This window comes from Paroedura picta, chromosome 2, assembly GCF_049243985.1.
Source record: "Paroedura picta isolate Pp20150507F chromosome 2, Ppicta_v3.0, whole genome shotgun sequence".
Classification (NCBI taxonomy): domain Eukaryota; kingdom Metazoa; phylum Chordata; class Lepidosauria; order Squamata; family Gekkonidae; genus Paroedura; species Paroedura picta.
Window position 1 is genome coordinate 112967947 of NC_135370.1, and position 23268 is coordinate 112991214.

Here is a 23268-nt window from a genome sequence, read left to right on the forward strand (position 1 = left end):
TACACAATGGTAACACTTCAGCAACATTAACGCTGTGCGGAATGGCCCTCAGATTCACTGGGAGACATTAGAAGGGTTACCACTAGGAATCCTGTGTTTGCCTCCCTTCCTCAAGATATAAGCAGGGTTTCCTCCTCGATAGTTTAGGAAGCAAGTTAAGACCTTTGTCCCCCTGATTATAATTGAAGATATTCTTATGAAATTGTGGAATTGGTTTTGAATTATCAATACTGTTTTTGCAGATCAGTTTTCAAGCAAATGTATTTATTATATATTTGATATTGTAAGGATCAGCTACATTTAAATGGTTTTGAAGTGCTATTTGCTGATAGACAGAACAGAAATACAAGAACTTAACAGCACAGAACAATCTCCCCACAGTGAATTTAAAACAACTTTGCAGTTTTTATTTACTGTAAAAATAACATATGATGTCTTGTATCTCAAGGCAGATTGTCAACAGAGGAATTGAATGCAGGCTGGCATCTGGCAACGATGCCCAGCACTATTTTGTGTCCTGTCACAAATGACCTTTAGCGATTCACCAAGGCCTTCATGACAATTATTAGTGCCCCTTTGGCCATTTGGGATTGTTAGTGCCTTTCAACTGACATTTACAGAGACATTTGTAGAAACATGTATCAACATCTCAGGGAAAATATTAACTAAATGAAATAATCTCTAAGATGTTATTCATATTCCTCCTATAGGAATAATTATTCCCATTCTAGTTTTCTTTTGAAGGAAACATTAGGAACTACAGTAGTCCCCGAGCTATTGCTTAATGGGTGCATGAATTTTTAATAGTAAATGGTTCATTCACATTGACAACAAAGGCCTAAATTACTTCTGGCAAGAGAAGCAATAATAGGGAAAGTATCCCATATTATTAGTATGCAGAAAGTGTGTTGTAACAAAGCAAGCAAAAGTGCTGCTGAGCTTGGCTGCTTTGCAGATTAGAATCAAACTATCGTATGAGCATTACCCCTAGAAGAATTACAAGAGGAGCTCACACTTAGCCAAGAGCTTGTCCATATGTAACTTAAAGTGATCACAGTCCAATTATTGCATGCCTAACAGCCTGAATAGTCCAGTTTAGCAAGGGCTTGCCAGAATTTGGGAGCTAAGCAAGCTTGGCCATAGTTAGTGCTTTTATAGGAGACTGCCAAAGAAGACTGGGGCTGCTATGCAAAGGAAAGCAATGGTAAACTACCTCTGCTTATCTTTTGCCTGGGATGCCTCAAAAGTGAGATAGCCATGAATCTAGTGTAACTAGGCAATACATTCTTATATGTGACCAGTAGGCACTGGGGACTGGTTTTGCTTGCAGGAAGCCGGTCTGTCTTCTCTTGTAAGAAAAACTGCAAAGTTTAAAAGAGACTGTTACATGATGTATACCTGCAAGTAGATGCTCAACTGGAAAGGTTTTTATTAAAAGAAAGTAGAAATGGATAGAAATGCACAGACATGTACACACACTATAATTCATACAAGAACTAGCTAAGAATAAATCAGGGAAGAAAGAGAGAAAGTTTTGGTGGGAGAAAAGCAATAGTTACTAACCTTGAAGATGTCCATGGAAGCAGCAAGATGAAGACCAAAATATTTTAAAAGTTCAAAAGGAATTTATCATATGAAAGTCCTGCATTAGAACTCATCAAGGAATTAAACACTTTCTGTCATAAGGACCTAAACCAAGATTTTGATTTTCTCACATTATAAGAGAGCCATCTTGGTATAGTGGTTGAGTGCGACAACTTCTAATCTGGAGAGTTGTGTTTAATTCCCTACTCCTCCACATGCAGCCAACTGGGTGACCTTGGGCCAGTCACAGTCCTGTCAGAGCTCTCTCAGCCTCACCTACCTCACAGTGCATGTTGTGGAGAGAGGAAGAGAAGGTGAATATAAGCCTCTTTGACTCCTTTGGGATAAAAAAACCAACTCTTCTTCTTCTCCTATAATAACCCAAAAGGACTCATGTTTTGTTGCCCAGTCCTGAGAGCTGTTGCTGTGGTGGTAGCCAATGACATACCAGTGCTAATGAGTCAGATCTTTATGGATATCCCAAATGAGGAAAAAGCAACAAGTACTGTTCTACAAGGCACAGAATGCATAGCAAGTGTGCCAGAGTTTGTAGCAACCCTGGCAACATCTGCCAATCATGCAACAGTGTCTGATGATGTTTCAAGTTTATTTATATGGTCACAACCAGAATGTGATCATGTTTCTCTGAGACCGTTTATGCACTGGGAACTTTACTACCCCATCTCTCGAGCTGGAGCACAAATCGGGGGCGGATGGAGTGCACTGGGCCAAATGCTCCCCCATGTGGGTGCAGGAAGAGGTGGGGCAACCTGCCACGACTAAAACTCCAGCCTGCAGCCTGGCATGAAATCTCCAGTGCATAAACGGTCTGAGTGGCACACAGTAACACAGTCAACCATCACCTGCTGATGCTTCCACTGCTTCTTGAAGCCAATTTCCCCCTTCCACAAAGTATCAGAAGATAAGAAGGAAAGGACTAGTGGCAATACAATCTCAACATAGACATGTGGCCTAAATGTTCCACAGGGAAAAGGTACCCACTTAGCAGATAGGTATCAACCTATCCCCCTGGAAAGGGTCTGACTAGTAGCAAAAGTGCTTCCCAGACACAACCATCCCTGCCCCAAACCTTTCCCCTGAAAAAGAAAAAAGGGAGAAGATAGAGCTACCATACCCAACACTAGAGACCTAACTTCTGGGCCAAGAAGGCAAATGCAAAGGGGGGGGGGGTGAAGGTATCAGGCACTCCATTATAGCCCTAACATGAAATTCAAAATCTGTCTCTGGTTTCTGGCTTGGTACAGGCAAAGGGGCAACAGAGCTCTGCTGAGCAAGGGGGCATCAGAAACCGGTTGGTAAAGAAAAGTGCAAGCCAGCCCAGTGCCATGTGCCTCCTCGCCAACCTGAGGCCACACAGCCTTAGGTTGCCAAATGAAGATGTGTGGTGCTGGGGTCTGTGCTGTGCAACCTCAGGTCAGTGAGGAGGCATGTGCTGGGGAACCAGCGCCAGGGCTGGTTCACCTGCACAGCATGCCTTCCTTTACCAACCATTTTCTGACATCCCCTCACTCAGCACAACTCCATTCCCCCTTTGCCCATACCAAGCCAGATACTAGAACCAGATTTTGTGGTGTCAACAAGGAATGGTTTGAAAAGGTCAGGCTATTCATACCCATAACATGGTGGCTACTAGAATTCTATAATAGATTTTGCTTCAGAGGAAAAGGAGATTGGGGGGGGGGGGTGGATTTCTGGGTAGATTTGAGGATGGAAGTGATGCTGGAGTGGGGGGGAGGGGAAGCAATGCCCTGGCTGGGGACAGCTCAGATTTCCCACTTCTGGCAGTCCAGGCCTGATATATGCCCCATTCTATGCCACAGCAAAAAAAGGGCATGCTGATTGATCCACATCCCTTTGCTGTGAGGCAATTCAGGGCCTGAGTCATGGCAGCACTGGACCACCCTAGACCATGCCTGATTCCATGAGAAAGCGGGAATTAGTCCTGCACGCAAACAGGTGCTGAGGCCAACCAAATCCCTTGTGTGGAAGCAGTCTTAGAGGCACTTGTTTATTTTCATTGCATGAAAGAGCAGGCAGGACTTTATCACCTGTTATAAAGAGAATCACACCTAATTTATTATACCTGGCCTCTTTTTGCTTATCTCATCCTTTTTACTACATTAATAAAATGAGGGTAATTATTTTATTTCCATTGCATCTGAAAAAGTGAATTCTGAAAACTCATACTGGAATAAATGTTTTTAAGGTTGCTATTGGATTTCTGTTTGGTTTTGCTACAATACAATATTAATATTAACTTCTGAGATCTGACAAAACCAGGCTAGGCTGGGGCATCCAAGATTCCTATAAATAAATGTGGAAACCAAACCTCACAAGTACATAGATTTATATAGGAGAGCCTTATCAAAGGATAGGTAGGGGAAAAATCACACCTGTGGGGAAAAAAGACAGAAAAATAATACAAAAGTAGAAAGAGAGAATTTAAACTTCAACATTAACACTTAAATCAGCACTTCTTTGGCACAGCAATTTACCTGATTTAGTGAATGGATACCTAGGACTAGGCAGAGTGATTAAGTGCCTCTTCAGAATTGTTTGTGTTGGAAAAACCAACACACTCCACTTAAACATTGCATTAGGAGAAGTAAGCGTAGGCCCATTAGAAGAGAGATTCAGATTCTTGCATAGCAATATATTTTTCCATGCAAGTTGCACATGAAGCATCCTGCAGTTCATTTATTCTAACTATCTGAGAGACACTGAATATGTTTAAGAAGGTAAGAAATATTGGTACTTCTTTGGAAGCAAAAAGTTTATGGAAGAAAACCAAAGTAGTTTTCAGTACTGTTCTTGAAGCAAGACGACAAGATCTCATGCAACAAATAATTAACAGTGACACTATAAAATGATTGTTTGAAAAGCACTGAAGTGTTTGCTTGACTTTATAGTTAATCATTTTCTTTGCTTAGCTAATTTCTACAAGGAGTCTTCGTGTTTTGTGGGCACATTTAACAACATTGGGGTTTGAACTGACTTCTTCCACACACAAAACTTGCTCTTTAGTCTGCTTGGTTCCTTAAGTATTGGTGGTCGTCTTGGAAACGCAGCTCCTATTCTCTCCTGCATCAAAATGCTAGTAATGAAAGAAGTCCCTTTGCTTCTCTGGGTCATGTCATGTTAATTCACTGCTCATTCTGTATGCGAGCCAGACTGCTGATTTAGTGCGTGATGTGCAATTAAAAAAATCCAATTATGAGTGTGCTAGGAAGAAATAAAGCTGTCATGTGGGAGGGCCATTCCTCCAATTTACAACTGTGCCTGGCACACGAATGGGAGCCATCTGTGTGCACAAAATATTGCATCCCACAGTCGGCTGCCATGGAAGATGCCTGGTAACACATACCATGATTTCACTTGGCAACAGATTTCTCCAAACAACATGGCTCAAAATGCCCAGGAACTGTCATTTAAGCATTCAGGAGCAAGAAAATTCACAACAAAATCCAGTGGTCTTTTCTTGCATGAATGAACTAGAGAAAGCATCATATTTTAACAACTAGTGCCAAAGCTCGCTGCAGGCTGTAATGCAGCTGGCGCTAGCAGGGCAAAGAGGGTATGTGTGTGTGTGGGGGGGGGAGGCAGACCTTTCAAGGAGTGAAGCAGCACGGTCATTGGCCCCAGGCAGACAGCGCATCCTGGGAGCTATGAATGACTCAAGCAGAGCAGTGCAGGAGGGGTGGCCAGACGGGGTGGAGGGCAGAGGGCAGGACAACCTCAATTGCAGGGCAGGCAGAGGCCAAATGGCAGCTGCAGCAGCGGCAGGGCGAGGGCATGTCAGGCTTGGTGTAGGCAGGCTTCAGGCTGGCTGCCAGTACCCCTGGCCATGGCAGCGTCCCATCTCTAGTGTCTTGGGCAGCATGGCAGCCTACGCTGGTGGCCACAGCACCATCTTGTCCCTGTGCTCTGGGGCACCACTGTGGCTGCCACCGCCTTGTGGCCACCTGCGTTACCTCTGCCGTGTTGTGCGCCGGGGTCTCCTCTCCACCATTTGCTGCACAGCCATTAGGGCCATGGGCAGCTGCCACCCTGCCTGTTAGATGGTGGTGGGCCCGGTGCATCCTCAGCAGCAGCGGTCCCTATGAGGGTCCTCTGCCAGAGGGCATGCAGCATTGGCACAACCCTCCACAGGCGGTGACACTGCCTCATGGCTGCGCTGGCCGGGTTGCTTGCCGCCGCCTCGTGTTCTGTGGCTGCCACAGCCAGGTAACCAGTTTCAGTAGTTCTGGCACAGTCAGGCCCTTGCCACCACCACCCACCACGGTTCATCGCCACCACCCAGGTGGAGTGGTGCATGGTGGCAGACATGCTGGCTCCAGCAGCCAGGTGCACCTACGAGAAGAGTGGCAAGCTGCTGGCAACAGAGGGTGACACCCTGATTAGGCCAGATTTGAGCTTGGACACTCACCAGGGGCTGGACACACTCCACCCTCCAGCCAGTTTCCAAAATATTAAGATGATCCATGTATAAGGATAAGATTTCAACTGGTGATATCAGAAAAAAAGTATTTTGTAAATTGCACATAATTACTTACAGAATTCACTATCAGAGAATGTGAAAATAGTTGCTAGGGTGAAAAGGGATTCAATAAACACTGAATGTGGATCTCTCAATGTCTGTTCACCAAAAATAAGTAGATGGAACTTATATGTTCAGAGACTGTGTAACTTGGAATACAAGATGTAGAATACAACCACCCATATGTGTGTATAGTTCTGTCAAGTTGCAGAAAGGGCCTTTCAAGGCAGGTGAAAAGCAGCAATGGTTTGCCTTCTTCTGCAGAGCCTTCTTTGGTGGTCTCCCTTCCAAGTACCAACTCCACTTAGCTTATGAGATTTTATAAAATTGGGCTATACCATATCACCTTTCTGCCAAACCAGGAATTAGGTTCATGGTCTGTTAATGGCTACTAGCCATGATGACTAAAGGAAACCTATACATTGAGGCAGTAAACCTCTGAAGCCCAGAGCTAGAAGGCAACTTCAAGGGAAGGCCTCATCCTCTATGCTATGGCTATTTTATTCATAATCCAAAAATTAAACGCAAACCAAGTAACAGCTTTATGCAGACCAGCATAATGATACTAAACAGTGTACAAGCTTGCAGTCCCACCAACTAAGGAAGTTGAGAGGGCCACACAGATGAAGGATCCCTCCTATGCAACCCCCCATAAATACAATCACTCTCAGCATTTCTGGCTATATGTTTGTTTAATATTGCCTGTGGACATGGCTACAGTTGTTGGAGTGATGGTAGGAACTGGGAGGATGCCTGGTTCTTGTGGCAGTATCAGCTAGGGTTGTGCACTCTGGTGTGGTTCAGCGGTGATACCTGGAGATCTCTCACTGGAACACCTTGGAGGGCCCGTATCTAGCTGGTGCTGAAACAGCTGCATTGCTTATCAGTAGAGCCTGGATCAGGTTCAAGATTTTGGTTTTGACCTTTAAGCCCCTTTTGTTAGACTTTGTCTCTTAGCAAGAGTCAGCCACAGACTGTCAATTACAGGGTTAACTATTTGTTTACACTTGTTGCTAATGGGGACAGGCAGAGTGGGTCGCATGGTCTGTTTATAGATATGCAGATTTGTTTAGGGGCCATGGCCTCATGCTTGTTTACCATGTCCACAACTTTAGCAGGAAGAGAAGAATTCTCCTTCCTCCCTTTGTTTGAGAAGAGATCTGCTTTAGGCAGAGAGGAAGATCCATCTTGAATCTTTACCACGTAACATCTAAGGTGTAGAGCTCCTGAACGAGCTAAGGAAGCTGTGTATTTTTATTGTTTTACCTTCCAGTTTCCTCTATCCTGTTAGGTAGTAAAATTGTCTTTTTATATACACTATAACTGTCTTGTCTGGTCTCATCATTATATATTAACCCTGATATTGTTTACAATATAAACTCTCAGATTCCACCAACACCTTCATGGTCTGGGACCAACTTATCTGAATGACCGCCTATCACCCTATGCTCCCCTCACAGCTTTATGTTTTGTGGACAGTAACTTGTTGGTGATTTCTGGTCCCTGTGTAGCTTGCCTGGCCTCGACCAGGGCCAGGAATTTTTCAGTCCTGGTCCCAACCTGGTAGAACGAGCTCCTGGAAGAGCTGAGGGAGCTGTGGGAGCTTTCAGCATTCCGCAAGGCCTGCAAGATGGAGCTTATTCGCTGAGTCTACGGTTGAGACTGGGGCATGGAAGATCTGATGCCCCCCCCCCTGAAGAGAAGAGATCTCCACCAAGCTGTCCATCACTGTTGGTGGGCAGCCGGCACCCAGGGGGCCTCTTTGGACACTGGAAGGTGGCCTCAGTGGCTGTGGGGACTGGAGATTGTTGCCATCAGGGGTATTTTAAGGTGGTTATTATATTAATGTTTTATGTGTAACCCACTGCAAGATGATTTGCCAGGAATGTCAGGATATAAATAGAAATAATTAATAATTGATACTTGATACTTGATACTTGATACTTGATACTTGATACTTGATACTTGATACTTGATAATATAATTGATTTCCAGATGACCAAGATCAGTTCCTCAGGAAAAAAACGGCTGTTTTGGATGGTGAATTTTATGACATTATACCCTGCTGAGGTTCCTCCACTCCCCAAACCTCACCCCTAGGCTCCACCCCCAAAATCTTCTGGGATTTCTCAAACTATGTAAAAGTAAATAGAGATATACATCAATAGTCAAACAATTTTAGAGATAAAGTTAATCTTTATTACACCTTGATGTGCAAGGTGTAATATCAAATTAGGCCAAAATCGAATCCTTATGTTGTTTCCAAATGCAGTCTCCCTCTCTGCTCTTAGACCCACCTCTCTGTTCTTGAGGAGCCAATCATCCACCCCTTCCCATTCACCCAATAACACCTGAGCCTGAGTCTGGTCCATCCTTGCCTGTTTCTCTGATCTTTTTATATTTTTATAAGACCTAAGTTTTCATGACCTTCAACTGTAGACAAAGATGTTGCAAATGACCTCTGTCTTGAAGGAAAAGTCAAAGCAGATCTTTTGGCAATAGAAGAATCCAATCCAGTTCTATTAATCAAATGTCAACAATATATTGTGCAAGTGTGCCTGTATCTGATCTCCAGCAAATTTGTGGTGACACGGGCCATAGAAATAAAGCAGGATGGACAACTGATGGTTTAGCAAATGAATAGAATTAATTCTGATGAATTGATGAAAGCTGAAAAATTATACATTCTCAACTTAAATTCTTGGTTCTGAATAGGGAGTTGTAGTTTGAATAGATTAAATAGGACTCAGAAAGAAACGCAACATTTCTCCCAGCTGCTGGTGAGAATGCTTCCAAGAATGTTTGCTTCCAAGACTCCCCAGTGTAGTACTGGCAAACTATACTCAGAATCATTTAGCAATAAATGGTCAGAAAAACTACTCCCCTGGAGAAACGAGATAATTAATTTGCCACAGGGTCATTTTCGGTGTAGTAAAAATTGTGTAGTCTGTCAATTTGCCATTCAGACAGCTGTTGTGAGTGTGAATGGAGCTGATCTTAAGTTGAGACACTGTAGTTATTGCAATAGTAAAGAAGTACCATACTTGATTTTTTTGTCCATTTGGAAAAGCATATATAGGTATTACTATGCACAATATAAAAATAAGGATACTGGAACATCAGTTTAGATTAAAAACCTGTGTTTATGAGGCACCTTCACCAGGATGTTATAGGGAAAACAGCATTCTTATAATGACATAAAATTTGTGGTTATAAAGAAATGTGAGCTACTCCATTTAATACAGAAGACATAAAAATAAATTTATATAATATGAGTCTAGACAAATATTTAAATTAAAAACCTATGCACCTTTTCGATTAAATAACTCAATTTTGAATTCAACTGTTATATATTAGAACTTTGCCCCTTTAATAAACTGTAGCATAAACGAAAATGAGAGGAAAGGTGAAGATGATTTAATTAAACGGCATACATTTCCATAGTGCAGAGTTCTACATCTGGGTCCCAAAAATGGGAAGCATGCAAATTGGATGGGAGATACACTTCTATATGTGTGTGTGTGAACAAGATCTTTAGGTACTTGAGGATTGTAAGCTAAATATGAGCAGACAGTGTGATGTGGGGATAATGAAGGCAAATGCATTCTTGGGCAGTATCAACAGAGGCATCAGATTAAATTCACAAGATGTCATAGTCTCACTGTATACCACATTAGCAGATCCCACCTGGAGTACTGTATACAGTTCTGGAGGCCTCGCTTCAAGTAGGACATGGACAAAATTGAGAAGGTCTTGAGGAGGGCAACGAGGATGATCTGAGACCTGAAGACCAGCCCTATGAGGAAAGGCTGAGGCACTTGGGAATGTTCAGCCTAGAGAAATGGAGGTTGAGAAGGGACATGATTTCTGTCCTTAAGTATTTGAAAGGCTGTCACTTAGAAGAGGGCACAGAGAAGTTCCTGTTGGCAGCAGAAAATAGGATCCCCAGGAATGGCTTTAAACTACTTGTAGAACAGTACTGGCTAGATTTCACAATCTTCCGGAGCTGATTATGGTACAGACCATGAATTGTTACTATCAAAAAATAGAAAAAAGCTGAAGGAAAAACATTTAAATTCATAATGGCAGTATACAATCTAAGAAACATTCCAGAAGAGCTTAAAAACCCTGAAAAGAAAATATTTGCATTATTAAGCTCAATGTGAACTGGAGAATTTGGGGTTGAAACCAGAGATCTTATCAAGGATGTGAAAATATTCCATACTAATGAAACTTGATAAAGATAGATAAGAAGCAAAAGTAAAGTTGACAGAAATAGAATCAAAAGTCTAAATGCAACATTCCAGCAACTAGCACATAGAGACAAAGAGAAATATCAGTTTAAAGAAATAGAAAAGAACAATAAAAGGAGGGATAAGAGACCTCTTCCACAAGACACAAGAAATCAATGGGAAATTTAAAGCACAATTGGGTTTGTTGAAAGATCAACATGGAAATATTCCATTTTCAAGTACTTGAAGGGGTTAACACAGAGGATGGAGAAGAATTGTTTTCTGTTACCCCAGAAGGAAGGACCAGAACCCATGGGATTACATTAATTCAAAAGAACTCAGCTAAACACCTGGAAGAAGTTCCTGACAGTTAGAACGGTTCCTCAGTGAAACAGGCTTCCTCGGGAGATGGTGGGTTCTCCCGCCTTGGAGGTTTTTAAGCATAGGCTAGAGAGCCACCTCATAGAAATGCCGATTCTGTTAATTTAGGCAGATTGTAAGTGGCTGGGCAGAAAGGATTGTGTCCATGCTTGGCTCTTTCTTGCATGTCCAGGAAAATGCCAATCACCATTTTGGGATTGGGGGGCAAATTTTGTTCAGGCCAGACTGGCCATGGAATCTGGGTTGTTTTGGGGGGGGCATCATCTGGGCCTAGAATTGTGTCACTGTGGGTGGACAGGTAGTTGTGAATTTCCTTCATACTGCAAGAGATTGGACTAGATGACCCTGGAGATCCCTTCCAACTCTATAATTCTATGAAAAACATTAACCGAACAGGACAACATAAAATAAAGTTGGGAACAATATACTGAAGGACTATATAAAGCAGATTAAAGGATAACAAATTCCTTCCATGAGAAATATTTTGAAGAAGAACCTACAGTTTTGGAAACTTAAGTGAAAGACATGCTAAGAGCATTTGGGAGAAAAAATCACCAGTAGTAGATGGGATACCAATCAAGCTATTCTAACCTACAGAAATGGAGCCCATCAAGATCTTAAGAAGAATATGTCAGCAAGCATGGAAAACAAAATAATGTTAGGAAATATTCAATCTACCTCCCAATTCCAAAAAAGAGACATCAAAGATTAAAGCAACTATCAGACCATCACATTAATTTCTCACATGGATAAAGTGATACTCAAAATCTTACAATACAGAGTTGTTACCATATATGAAATGAGATATGCAAGATGAATCCAGAAAAGAAAGAGGCACTAGAGATCATATTGCAAATTTTCATTGTTTAATGTGTTTCATAGATTACAACTAAGGTTTTTTTGCTGTGTGCATCATGAAAAGGCTATGGCTGGTTTTAAAAGAAATGGGTGTGCCACATCATCTGATTGTTTTGATGTACAATCTATTCTCTGAACAAGAGGCTACTATTTAGAGAGAATATGGGGGAAAGAATGGTTTCCAAATGGAAAAGGTAGCAGACAAGGATGTATTATGTTTCTCTGTCTCTTCAGTCTATAGGCAGAACATATCTAATAACAAGGTCCTTCCTCTCTAACACTTTTTGGGGGAAGACCACACTTTTCAACATGCCACACATTATGGGCATAGACATGCACTTCAAAAAACTGCAGGTTTATTTTACTTTCAGAAAAGTTATTTAATTCCCCATGCACACACATACACACAAAAAATTCCAGAAGAATTGTTTATATACAGGAACATGTGCAACAGGTTGTCTCTTATTAGATTTTGTGCCAATAAAAAAGGAAAGAAGTGTTCCCTTTGACCATCCAAAAAGCACTATGCTTGAGGCCATGGAAACTTGCATACACAAAGGTCATGCCATATAGGGGGTGAAGTAAAAAGGAAACTCAAGGAGTCTGAGTGAAAAAGCTGACTGGGGTACATGAAGGGAAGATACACTGGAGAAAAGTATTACCCTGAAAATGAAGATCTGTCAATGAAAGACCCCTGATTCATTTTCTTTTTCCTTCTTGTTCTCAGCATATTCTTAATGCACATTTTAAAAAATATCAGGTTGTTTATTTTGAATAGAACTTCACTTGCACATTATATTCAGAGTATAATAAAGTGATTTCCATCATGAAAATGAAATCAGCTGCAATATGCAGATTCATATTCTGAGTACAGAGAACTCAAACTTAAGCTCCAGCTGGTCTGAAAAATAGAGAAACAGACAAGGACATCTGAATACAGGTTTTTGTTTTGCTGGAAAGAAAAGAATAATGGAGCCATTCCTATTATTGTATTATTGTAGCTTTATTCATAGGTGTTTTCCTTCAAGAAAAACCCAATGAAACAAACCACTGTATGGGATCATTTTCTTTTCACCATGTCATGAGGAGTTTTCTTTGCTCACTGGATGGCAGGCTGCCTGCTTCAGATTGACTGGTTCTGAAGGAATATCTGGTAAAGTATCACAAAGTCTAATTTCTCAAGCTCCTACTAAGCATTAGTACATTAAGCATTTATTATGCCTTCGTGCAAGAACTTTCACAATCTTCCGTCATGACCATTTCATAATATACTCCAACAGGGATAGATTGTGATACAAGAGGCTTGACCAGTTGTATTATAACAAGGGGAACTAAATACTAGAATATGTAAAAGAAGTAGAATTATCACCCTGTCTATCTTATGTCAGATTTTCTGTGTCTATTCTACTGTCCATTTGTATGCTGGCAGAAAGTAGTGTGTGGTTTAATGATCTAGACATGCTTTGTTTCTCAATGATATGATTCAGCAAAGGGTTTCTGTCCAGTGATCCAGCCTTGTCTTTCTCAAAGCATTATCTTTCTAAACTGGTCATGCCACTTGTGATGGAGTGCCTGCCTTTATGGTTTGCTTGCACCATCTTCTCCTGAGCAATTTACTTTTCCTCCTTCATCTGTTTCCCTGAGCAGCAGGGGAGGAAAGCAATGAAATGCTCAGCAGTGTGCAGAGCACAGCCATGGGTATGAATTCTGTCCTATTAGGACTGGCAAAAAGAAGTCAGTTTCAGTTCAGTCTGAGTATTTGAATGAATCTTTCAGAGAGCAGCAACTGAGCAAATTGATCCTCCTTATGGAATCAGCACTACAGTGGGAGGCAGCCTGATTCCATGAGTGACCTAAGATGAACCTTGTTCATGAGGCTGGGTCGTTTAAATATTCTCCCAGCCCCATGGGGTCCAGTTTTGCATTGCTGGGTGTATGGGTAAAGGGCACTTAACAAGATTTGACAATTTAAAACACTTAGGTTCACTAGGATGAGCAGATTGGGAGAAATTATGTACACAGAAATGCCAGCTAGGGGCACAGCCATGGACCCAGTCTTCTGGCCAGACAGCAGCTGTGGAGTCATTCTCCAATCCCTAATTCCTGCTGCTCCACTTCCCCTTGCAACCCCTTAAGGAGGACACCAGCAAAGTGAAACTGAAAGCAAGTGCTGCTGGAGTCTCATGAGGATTTCTGCAGACATGAAAGGCAGCAATAGTCAGAGATTTCCTCTTCCACTGCAAAATTCTGATTAATTTTCACATTGTTCCAGGGGTCTACTTCCCTCTGGGAGCAGTATTTGTCAGAACATTATGAGCGGCTGTGGTAATGGGAATTTGTAATTTGCAGACAGAAATCCCTTTCATCCATGGAAATGACTACTGAATCCAGCCCAATCCAATCCAATCTAATCAGTCTATATCTAAACGACAGAAAAAATTAACTGAAATTAGTAACATTAACTGAAATTAATTACATTTCTAACTAACGGTGATTTGTAAAGAGTAGAAAGCAGGGGTTTAAACTCTCCTTCCCACCCTTCGCAAAAAGAAAAATGCTGAACAGTGGGGAGCTTCCTGCTGTTTGGTTTAAATGGCTTCCATCACTTCCTGTTTCCTGTGAAAACCCACAAGAAGAAAGTGGGGGTTTAAACAGCTCCCATCATTTTACCTCCTGACTTCTGCTTGCTACTGTGGTGAACAGGAAGTGGCTACGTGGCATTCAACTTTGTGCCTTGTCAACCCTTCCCTGCTCTTTGGAGTCTTTTTGCCATTCTCCACTTCCTGGGGCTGCCCGGTCTCCCTCTCCACACGTAAGGACAGGGATGGTAGTGCCACCTCCAGACAGGGATGCCTTTCCTTGACAAAAGTGCCTTCTTCAATAGTTCCTTGTAGTACCTGTTTCAATTGGTGGCATTTCACAGATTTTCTTATATCCACGCAAAACAGTGCAATTATAATTTTTCCCCTAAATAGCTTGCGGCACACAGGCTTTATTGCTGCAAACACTACAAAACAATTCCAGTTTGGTTACTGAGTTTATTTCACAACGAGAGGCCAAAAGGCCCTGAGACTCTAGGAGTTCAGTGAATAGATTGCCTGAGCAGTTTTTATTGGTAAATAGCAGCCTCCCGTGGCTCCACTTTAAATTGAAGGGTTGAACTGAAAAATTGCAGGGAAGGTCTCCCCTTTTCTTCAATATAACCTTCCTGTTTTACATGTACTTCCTCCATTCCTGGTGCTGCTAACTCAATGCAGGCAAGACCATACTAATTGTCTGTAGAATATTTTAGCAATAATTAGCTTGACTTGGGGTGTACAACTAAAATGTCAGGACACTTCAATTTGCCCCAGATTTGATTGTAACATAGTTTATAATCTATGATCCATTTGAATGCACCAGAGTAATTTTCACATATTAATTAAAGCAGACTCTTCATCTTGCATATTTATGTTTAGTATCTGTTTAGCTATGCAATGAATGTAAGTCACATTATAATTACATAATTAATTAAACATTCCTTAAAGACACAATAATAATGATGGTATATTTGTGAGGATAGTTCTTTCTCTAGCAGCCATTTCTTTTGCCTATCAGGGTCAGTGACCAAAACCACTTAATTCCTCACAGCATTAAAATACACAGAGAAGAAAATGGCAACCATTCCACCAGGGGAATCAGATGCTTTTTACAATTGATATAGATTATATAGATTTGTGGAACACAATTGAGAACACAAATACAGATTTGTGGAACACACTTTAGACACAGTGTGTCTATGGTTTATTTTTAGGTCAGGCAGAATGTATCTTGAGTTCATTGTGGCACTATGTGTATAGTTATTTCTTTGTCTCTCAAAGTAACCTTGAGTTTGTCAAAAGCAGATAGCTCCTGAATGTAGCATCCCTCCATATAAAGGAATGTATTCTTTGAAACAAAGAGCGAGAAAATTGTAATAAGATATATAGCCATCCGTGATAGGTCAGATTGTACGCCCTTCGTCGTTGACCTGATTGGTCAAAGGGACAGTGAGGGACTGAGCGTCAGGATACCTCATGATGACGTATCAAGGTCTTAAAAATGAGCTGCACTGATGCAGACTTCAGAGAATGCTCCAATTAGCTTTCTCTCCATGCTTGCAAACATGTATCCTAAATAAATCCTCTTGCTGCTTAGCTGTCTTTGTTGTGGTCTTGTAAATTTTACACTGTATGATCCATAACACAACATTGACAAACAACCCCAATGCAAGGTTTGAGGATACTGATCTTCATTTCTGTCACTGCGTTATGAGGAACTTAATTATTGTGGCCTATGTAGTGTTTGATACCAAGTACTTCAGTTGAAGGCCCACTTATGTGAGATTCTGTCTAGAAAAATCAGTTCAGTTAAATGAAATTGCCAAGCCCCCAAGAATAAATCAGTAACAGCTACTGGGGAAATTGGGAGAGAAGGCAGCATTCTTATTCCTAGTGTTGCGAACCCCCAGGTGAGGCCTAAGTTCTCCCAAAATTACAAATGATCCCCAGATCACAAACAGTAGTTCATTTGGAGGAAAATGGCTGCTATGGAGTGTGGACTCCAAGGCATTATAATTTCTATCGTCCCTCCTCTCACAAGCTCCACTCACAAGCTCCAGGACTTTCCCCAGAATGACAACCCTATATCTGCTCCCTAACTCTACTCAGAACTTTCTACACATATTAACTTTTTATAAGAAATAAAAGCTTGAAACGGCACATTGCCATTGTTTTAGTTTTCAGGGCCTTTGTCTTTTGAATACAAAATCTGACACCAATTTGAGGCATCCAGCCATTTATCAACTCAACACAATGTTTATTGCATTTTCAGTATAAGCAGTGCAGGGGGAAGGCTTAAAGCATGCACTCTCCCTATGGGCACTGTATGGAGAAATACCATGTGGCTTTGCTGAAAATAAATCATAATCATATTCAAAAGCACTTGCAATGGACAAGGGAAGGACCAGCTTCCTCATATTCATCTTTGCTCATCCACATTTGTTGGCAGGTCAACAGAGAAGCCAATATGGAACCCCCAATCCAGACAGAGTATTTGTTCTGGTGCTGCAATCATCTAGAAGTGGTGGAAGAGGGAATATAGCACAAAGAAGAGAAGAAATAGATCAGGGCAGAGTCTGCACTTACTTTCTTTATTCCATTGTCAATCCTGTTGAATTCAGATCGCTTTGAACTCGGATCTTCTTCTCCCCCCCCCCATTAAAACAGGAAAGTCTTCTGCATGTGGTTAGGGTAGTTCAGAAGGGGGGGGGGAGCCAAGCCTCTTTCTTTCTTTTCTTGATGGTGAGGGAGAGGAGCCAGGCAGGGAGCCTCTTTCTTTTCTTGGAGGGGTGGGGGAGAAGATTGAAAAAGGCAGAGGAGGGAGGAAAAATCCAGGACCAACAGAAGTTGAGAGAAATTAGGGGCTTCTCCTTTAAGGCAAGTTTGTCACATGACCAGGGGAGGAATAAAATGTACATTGAGAAAATAACTCAGATGAATGACCATTGCACCTACTTCAGTACCATGGTCTTGACCTAGGTTCAGATTCCTCCATGGTTGCTTTTTAGTCATAGAAATGCAAAAGATGAGATTCAGTCACATCTGCCCAATATCCAGTTTTCATCTCTGTGGAGGGATTATTGCTCATGCACCACTAACCATAAAACCCATTCAGAATGCTCATATTGACATCTAATCAGAGTAACACAGGAATTGTCCCGTTAGGTCATCTAGGTTTCATTCTCTCCCTGAGTGGCAGGTCATAATGGAGGATGCAGTCATCACTGGTCCCCAGATCTAAACATGGGTGTTTAGGTGCCATTGATAGATCTGTTCTCCATTTAAACTGAGTGATTACATTATTTTGAGTAGAAAGCTACATAATATCTGTGAAAAGACCCAGGAACATCAAGTTACGTAACTGGTCTTGTCCATTCATGGTATCTTAAATCAATCTCAGCAGTGTTACCTTAATCTTCATGATACTTGAAGCCAAAGCTGTAATTCCCTTCTGTATCCAATCACCAATGCCAGGGTACAGGGTGGCTCCACTGGATAGTACACTATTGGCATAAAGATCTTTATGGATGTCAATATCACATTTCATTCTGCTATTGTAAGTTGTTTCATGGAGACCAGCAGACTCCATCCCTGATAAAAGCAAGACCACAGGAATTTAGTAATCAGATGTTTTTAGGCAAATCACTTTCCTTCTTTTTCGTTGATAACAGTTAAAATTAATACAGGTATATGGTAAGTGTTGGTGTTCAGAAGAAGAGCATCCACTTTGCATTCAGAAGGTGCCAGATTCTATCACTGCAATCTTTACCAAGATCTTGTTGGATTGGTGTGCAGATGATGCACACCCTACCTGATTGGCCCTCAGTGGGGGACATGCTCCCAATAGGGAGCGGGTACTCCCCCACTGAGGGGCAATCATGGGTCTTCCCCACCCTCATCTTCCTCCTCCTCCTCCTTACTGCCTCTTCCAGGCACTTGGGAAGAAGGAGAGCCAGCAACAGGTAAGCTGAGGAGGGGAGCAGCAGGTAAGCTGTGGCCAGGTTCCCATTGCTGGATCACTCTGCTCTCTCACTGCCCTCCCACCCACCAGGTGAATGGGAGAGGTGGTGATCTGGTGTGCTTTGTAGTGCTGCTTCCTACAGCACTGCATCAGCCTTAGCAACCTGGCCCCCCTGGCTGGGCCACCCCACTCTCTCACAGCCCTCCGAGACTCTGGGGGGAGGGTAGCTGGGTGCATTCCACAGCACTGCAGGTTCTGTGCTGGCCTGGCTCCCCTGCCAGGACTATACTGCTCTTTCCCAGCCATCCCACCTGCCAGGTGAGTGGGAGGAGGGTGGCCAGTAGTGATGATGTGACCATCAGGGAGCTCATAGCGTTTCTCCAGAGAAGATGAAAAAGCAGCTGTAGCCATTTCATTCTCAAAGTCTAGTGTCATAGCAGAGTTTCACCTTTATGTCTCACACAATCTCATGCTCTGCCACTAACACAAAAACATAAGGGATAAGGCACTGGAGAGATTGGGACTGATAGAATTCTACATCCTGCTTTTCCTTAACTAGAGTAACAAGCTTCTCTCCAGTAGAACCATCAGGACCAGAGTTCAAGGCAAAAATTGTTGACCACTCTGGCACAATGGGAAAAGATCCCAAATGCATGCCATAAGCAGAGATGGGTGAGGTCCCCCTAAATCACTTCCATTTTTCTTTATTCATCCAGTCCCTTCCCTGCAGCGCATTCTAGGATTTTTATAGCCCTTAGGACATCTAGCATTAACTGTCAGGCATTCTGTGGACTCAACTTCCAGAAGACATTTGGAGGAGAGAGGGAATTTGTTACATTCTGGGAAGGTATTTTCCATAATGTGTGATAATTAATGTAAGTGGTTCTGGGAGCAACAGTTCTAAGTACATACTCATGGATTGGGATGGAACTGAAAGAATAAAGAATAATAAGGGTATTTCCGCACAGCAGTAAAAATAGCATTTTGCCAGCTGAATGGCAGAGTGCTAAATGTTATCCCGCTTCCCAGCCATTCCTCACCTTTTCTGCTATCTCACCTTGTCTGCTGCCATTTCACACTTCTTACATTCCACATGTGCTGCTGGAAATGGCGGAAGAGAGCAACACACCTTATATGTGACTCTCTTCCACCTGTCAATCAATCCAGGCAGCCAATTCCCTTCCTCCATATTTATTCTATACTGGGAATTTTGGCATTCCCACATTTCCCGGGGCCTGGGGAGATGGGGGTTGAGGTAGAGCCTCCAAAATTTCAGGGTAGCTCCAGGATGCTCTTCCCTGACTCCCCTCCAAATTTATGATTGATTGGTCCAAGGATCTATGTCTAGGGGCTCCCAAAGAAGGTGCCCACATCCCTCCATTATATCCTATGGGACAGACTCGCCATATTCATTGCTCCAGGCAGTTTACTTTTAAAGAAACAAAACTTGTCTCTGGGAGAAGGGAGAGGGAGGCGGCTGTGAGGGTGGGACATTGGAGCTGGAGATAGAGCTTCTTTGCCTCCATACATTTCTTTAGCGTGTGGCCTTCTGATCACAGACTTCCCCCCCCCCCCAAAAAAAAACACCTGAACAACCCTAAGAAAGGAAATGAATGCTTTAAAGCAGCCTGACAACCTCCTCTCACTCAAGCTGTTCTTCCAGACCTCTATGAAATGAAGTTCACAACAAGCTTGAGCCTAGACACCAAAGATTTTTGAATGACATCCTATTGTTGTAGATCATTGTGTGAATATCACCAATAGCCAATAGGACAGGGATAGCCCATGATGCATACCTGACATGATACAGCAGGAAAAAGGTGGTTCTTACAAAGCAAAGACAACAACTATGATAAACATGGTGATTACCGGTAGTAACAAAAGAATATCCTCTTTCTGTGGGGATTTTCATTAGATAGTAAGATCTCTGCCAGATCAAGTCTCATGATAGCATACCGCAAGGCATAACCTTGAAAGATAGGTACATGGTGTGTGACGCCATCCCCGGAATCCAGAACAATTCCTGGGAAAGAGAATGAAAGGAAAAGAATTAGCATTCTTCCCTGGAGTTCTCATCCCACCACACCCTTTCAATCTATCCATCTGTGAGAACAAAGGGGGTTAAAAGGAGAGGCTGCAAATGACAATCTCTATTGTCTTCTTTCTAAGTGAAACTCTCCTCTTGCAAGGGGGAAATTGCTGCCATATACAAAGAAGCAACTGCCTTCTGCCAAAACATGAAAGAAAAATTGCATACTATTGTTCTCTTTGAACAGTTGCTAACGATAATAATCTTATACTTCTATAGCCTTTCATGTAAAAGGATCCCAAACAATTTTCAAAGAATCCCAAATGCTGATGTACAAACATATAGATTTTGTCACAAAAATTGAGCCTTTTTATGGTGCAAAACAAGGCATTTATTCTCCTTGCAACCTAAAATAGTTGAGCAATAGTCCACATGCAGGTTCAATGCACTAGGTCATCTGAGGACACAGAGGTTGGAATGCAACTACAATAAAGACAGCAAGAATGTATGTTTTGAGACAGTAGCTCCTCATGGGCGGGCAAGGGATCCCAGAGGGCAGAGCATCATTGCAAGTGGTCTGTGAAAAGAGACTTTCTTTTTCTTTATTCACTAAGAAGTGAATAGGTTGAGTTTGTAGTACCTAACCCCTGGACTTCCTTTCTTAGTGTAATTAATGGCATATTAAATATACTATGTTTCTAAAAGGAACTTCCCTTCCCTACCTAACTGAAAGTGTGGCATGATCTTCACCTATTTAATGAATAGATCAGATAAGGATCACATATCATGCAGATTGCAAGTTTGTGCAGTCTCAGTTGGCAGGTAAGGGAGATAGATCCTTGCAGGTAAGGGAGATAGCACTGAACCATTGTACTCAGTTTTGTTTTGTTGAGTGTTCAGACAATGTGTAAATTCAGAAAATAGATTCCTTTGAAACGTAGTGTTGGAGAAAAATTTTACAGATCCCCTGAAATGCTAAACAGACAAATAAGTGGGTCCTAAAGCAAATCAATCCTGAATTCTCCCTAGAAGCTAAGATGGTTTAACTGAACCTATTGTAGTTTGGTCACATTATGAAAAGGCAAGAGTCACTGGATAAGACAATAATGCTAGAAAAAGTTGAAGGAAGCAGGAAAAGAGAAAGACCTAACATGAGATAAACAAAGCTGCAGGCCTCAGTTTGAACGAGCAGAGTATGGCTGCTTGAAGAATGTTAATTAAAGGGTCACCTATTAATTAGGTGGAAGCAACCGTGACACAGACACACAGTCTCTTGAGAGGACTATATCGCATACCAACTAAATGTTTCAATCAGATATTCATTCATTGAATGCTGCAACTCAAATAGTTTCTTTCAAGACTTTTCTTGTTAAAGGCTCTGAGATGTTTTAACTTATAACTTATAAGAAAAGGAAATCTGTTACAAAGTTAATCAAGGGAATTCAGTTGCCATGAGAGAAGATCTTCAATTACCAGCTACAGCTCTCTTTCCTCCTGTTTTATGAATGCCAAAGATAGTTACATCCTGCTTCTACCAACCCACAGCATTCTCAAATGTGTAACATTAAAATGTAACTAAACAGCTGTGATAATTTCATAGGTTTGTTCACAAGAAATGAACAGTAGTATTAAATCATCAGTGGAAGATTATACCCCATATCCATGTTTTCTCCATTTTACATTGTATGTCCAGAAACTGTACATACACTAACACTCACATGCTGACCTAAATAGCTATTCACAGTAAAATGGAGCAGTCCAGATTTGAATATTGTGAACTGAAGCATGTGAGCCAGAGAATGCTTCAATTCATTGCCCATGCATTCTGTTTTTCGCAGCTCAGTATCTACAGGCCCACGGCAAGAAAAAAAATATGCATACTTCCAGAAACAATAAACAGTAAACATGGTTGCAGTTGGAAGCCAGATGAAAGAAGGTGAAATTACTCCCTTCAAAACTGAAACTCAGTGTCTCTTCCCCAGTATCAGATGCTATCAATTTGTTTGGCTATGGAAGTATGGTTCGTAAGTCTCTCAGCATTGCGAGAAGGTTATATTCAGTTAGGATAATGTCAGAGGAGGAGCAAAATAGAGTTTGCAGTTAATCAGAAAACTTACATGCAGTGTTTCTCCAAGTCACACTCACTTATCTGTCTTTATTCCCTATGTGTGTGTGCGCGCGCACCCTGAAAGTCTGAGTGCTCCTTTGTGAGCCCGCCATCCAAAATAATTTCTGCAAAGTGCCGGTCATGACTGTAACAATATCCTCTTAAAGGGATTGTTCATTTCCTCAGGGCCATTGCCACACTAACAGGCACAATCACTAGTTTCAATATATTTTCTATTAATTTTCTTAAATCTCCTTCAGGGTGGTATATAAATAGAATAAATAATAATAGTTGCCTCTCCTGTCATTTTTCTGTCATCTGTTGTTACAGATTCATAAGCAATTGACTTAGATATATGCTTTTTAAAAAATGTTCTTTTTTTAATTAACTGCTCTGAAGCGTGAGAAAGAAAAGCAGAGCAGGTTTTTATACCCCACTTTTCTCTGCTTTAAGGAATCTCAGAACAGCTGACAATTTCCTTCCCTTTCTCACCTCACAACAGACACCTTTGAGGTAACACTGTTTAGGGCTGCACAGTATGTCTCTTCAGTCAGCCCATGAGAGACAGCAAAGCTAGCTGTGCAAAGGGACTGATAATGGGCAAGAGGGAGAACACCCACAGCCTCTTTTCCCACTTTTAAATCAATGGGTGTTCCTTTTTGGTAGACAGCTGGCCATATTTTGGCCTGCTTAATAGTACAAATGGTAATGACTGGGGAAGGCACTGGCAAACCACCCTGTATTGAGTCTGCCATGAAAACGCTGGAGGGCGTCACCCCAAGGGTCAGACATGACTCGGTGCTTGCTCAGGGAATACCTTTACCTTTAATAGTACAGACAGGCCTTCAAGAAAATACACTAAGGAATGTGCTGCAAACACAGCTTCAGTGGCAGATCTGCACTGATACAAAGTGGGAATGGGATGTTTAGGAATAATGAGTGACTGACTGAAAATCAGTGGGGAAGAATAGGCCAGTAT

General features: G+C 41.8%; 1 pseudogene; it reads right to left on the minus strand.

Moving 5' to 3' along the window:
* Positions 1–15637: 15637 nt before the first annotated feature.
* LOC143828935 (actin, alpha cardiac muscle 1-like) lies at positions 15638–21857 on the minus strand (annotated as a pseudogene).
* Positions 21858–23268: the final 1411 nt, after the last annotated feature.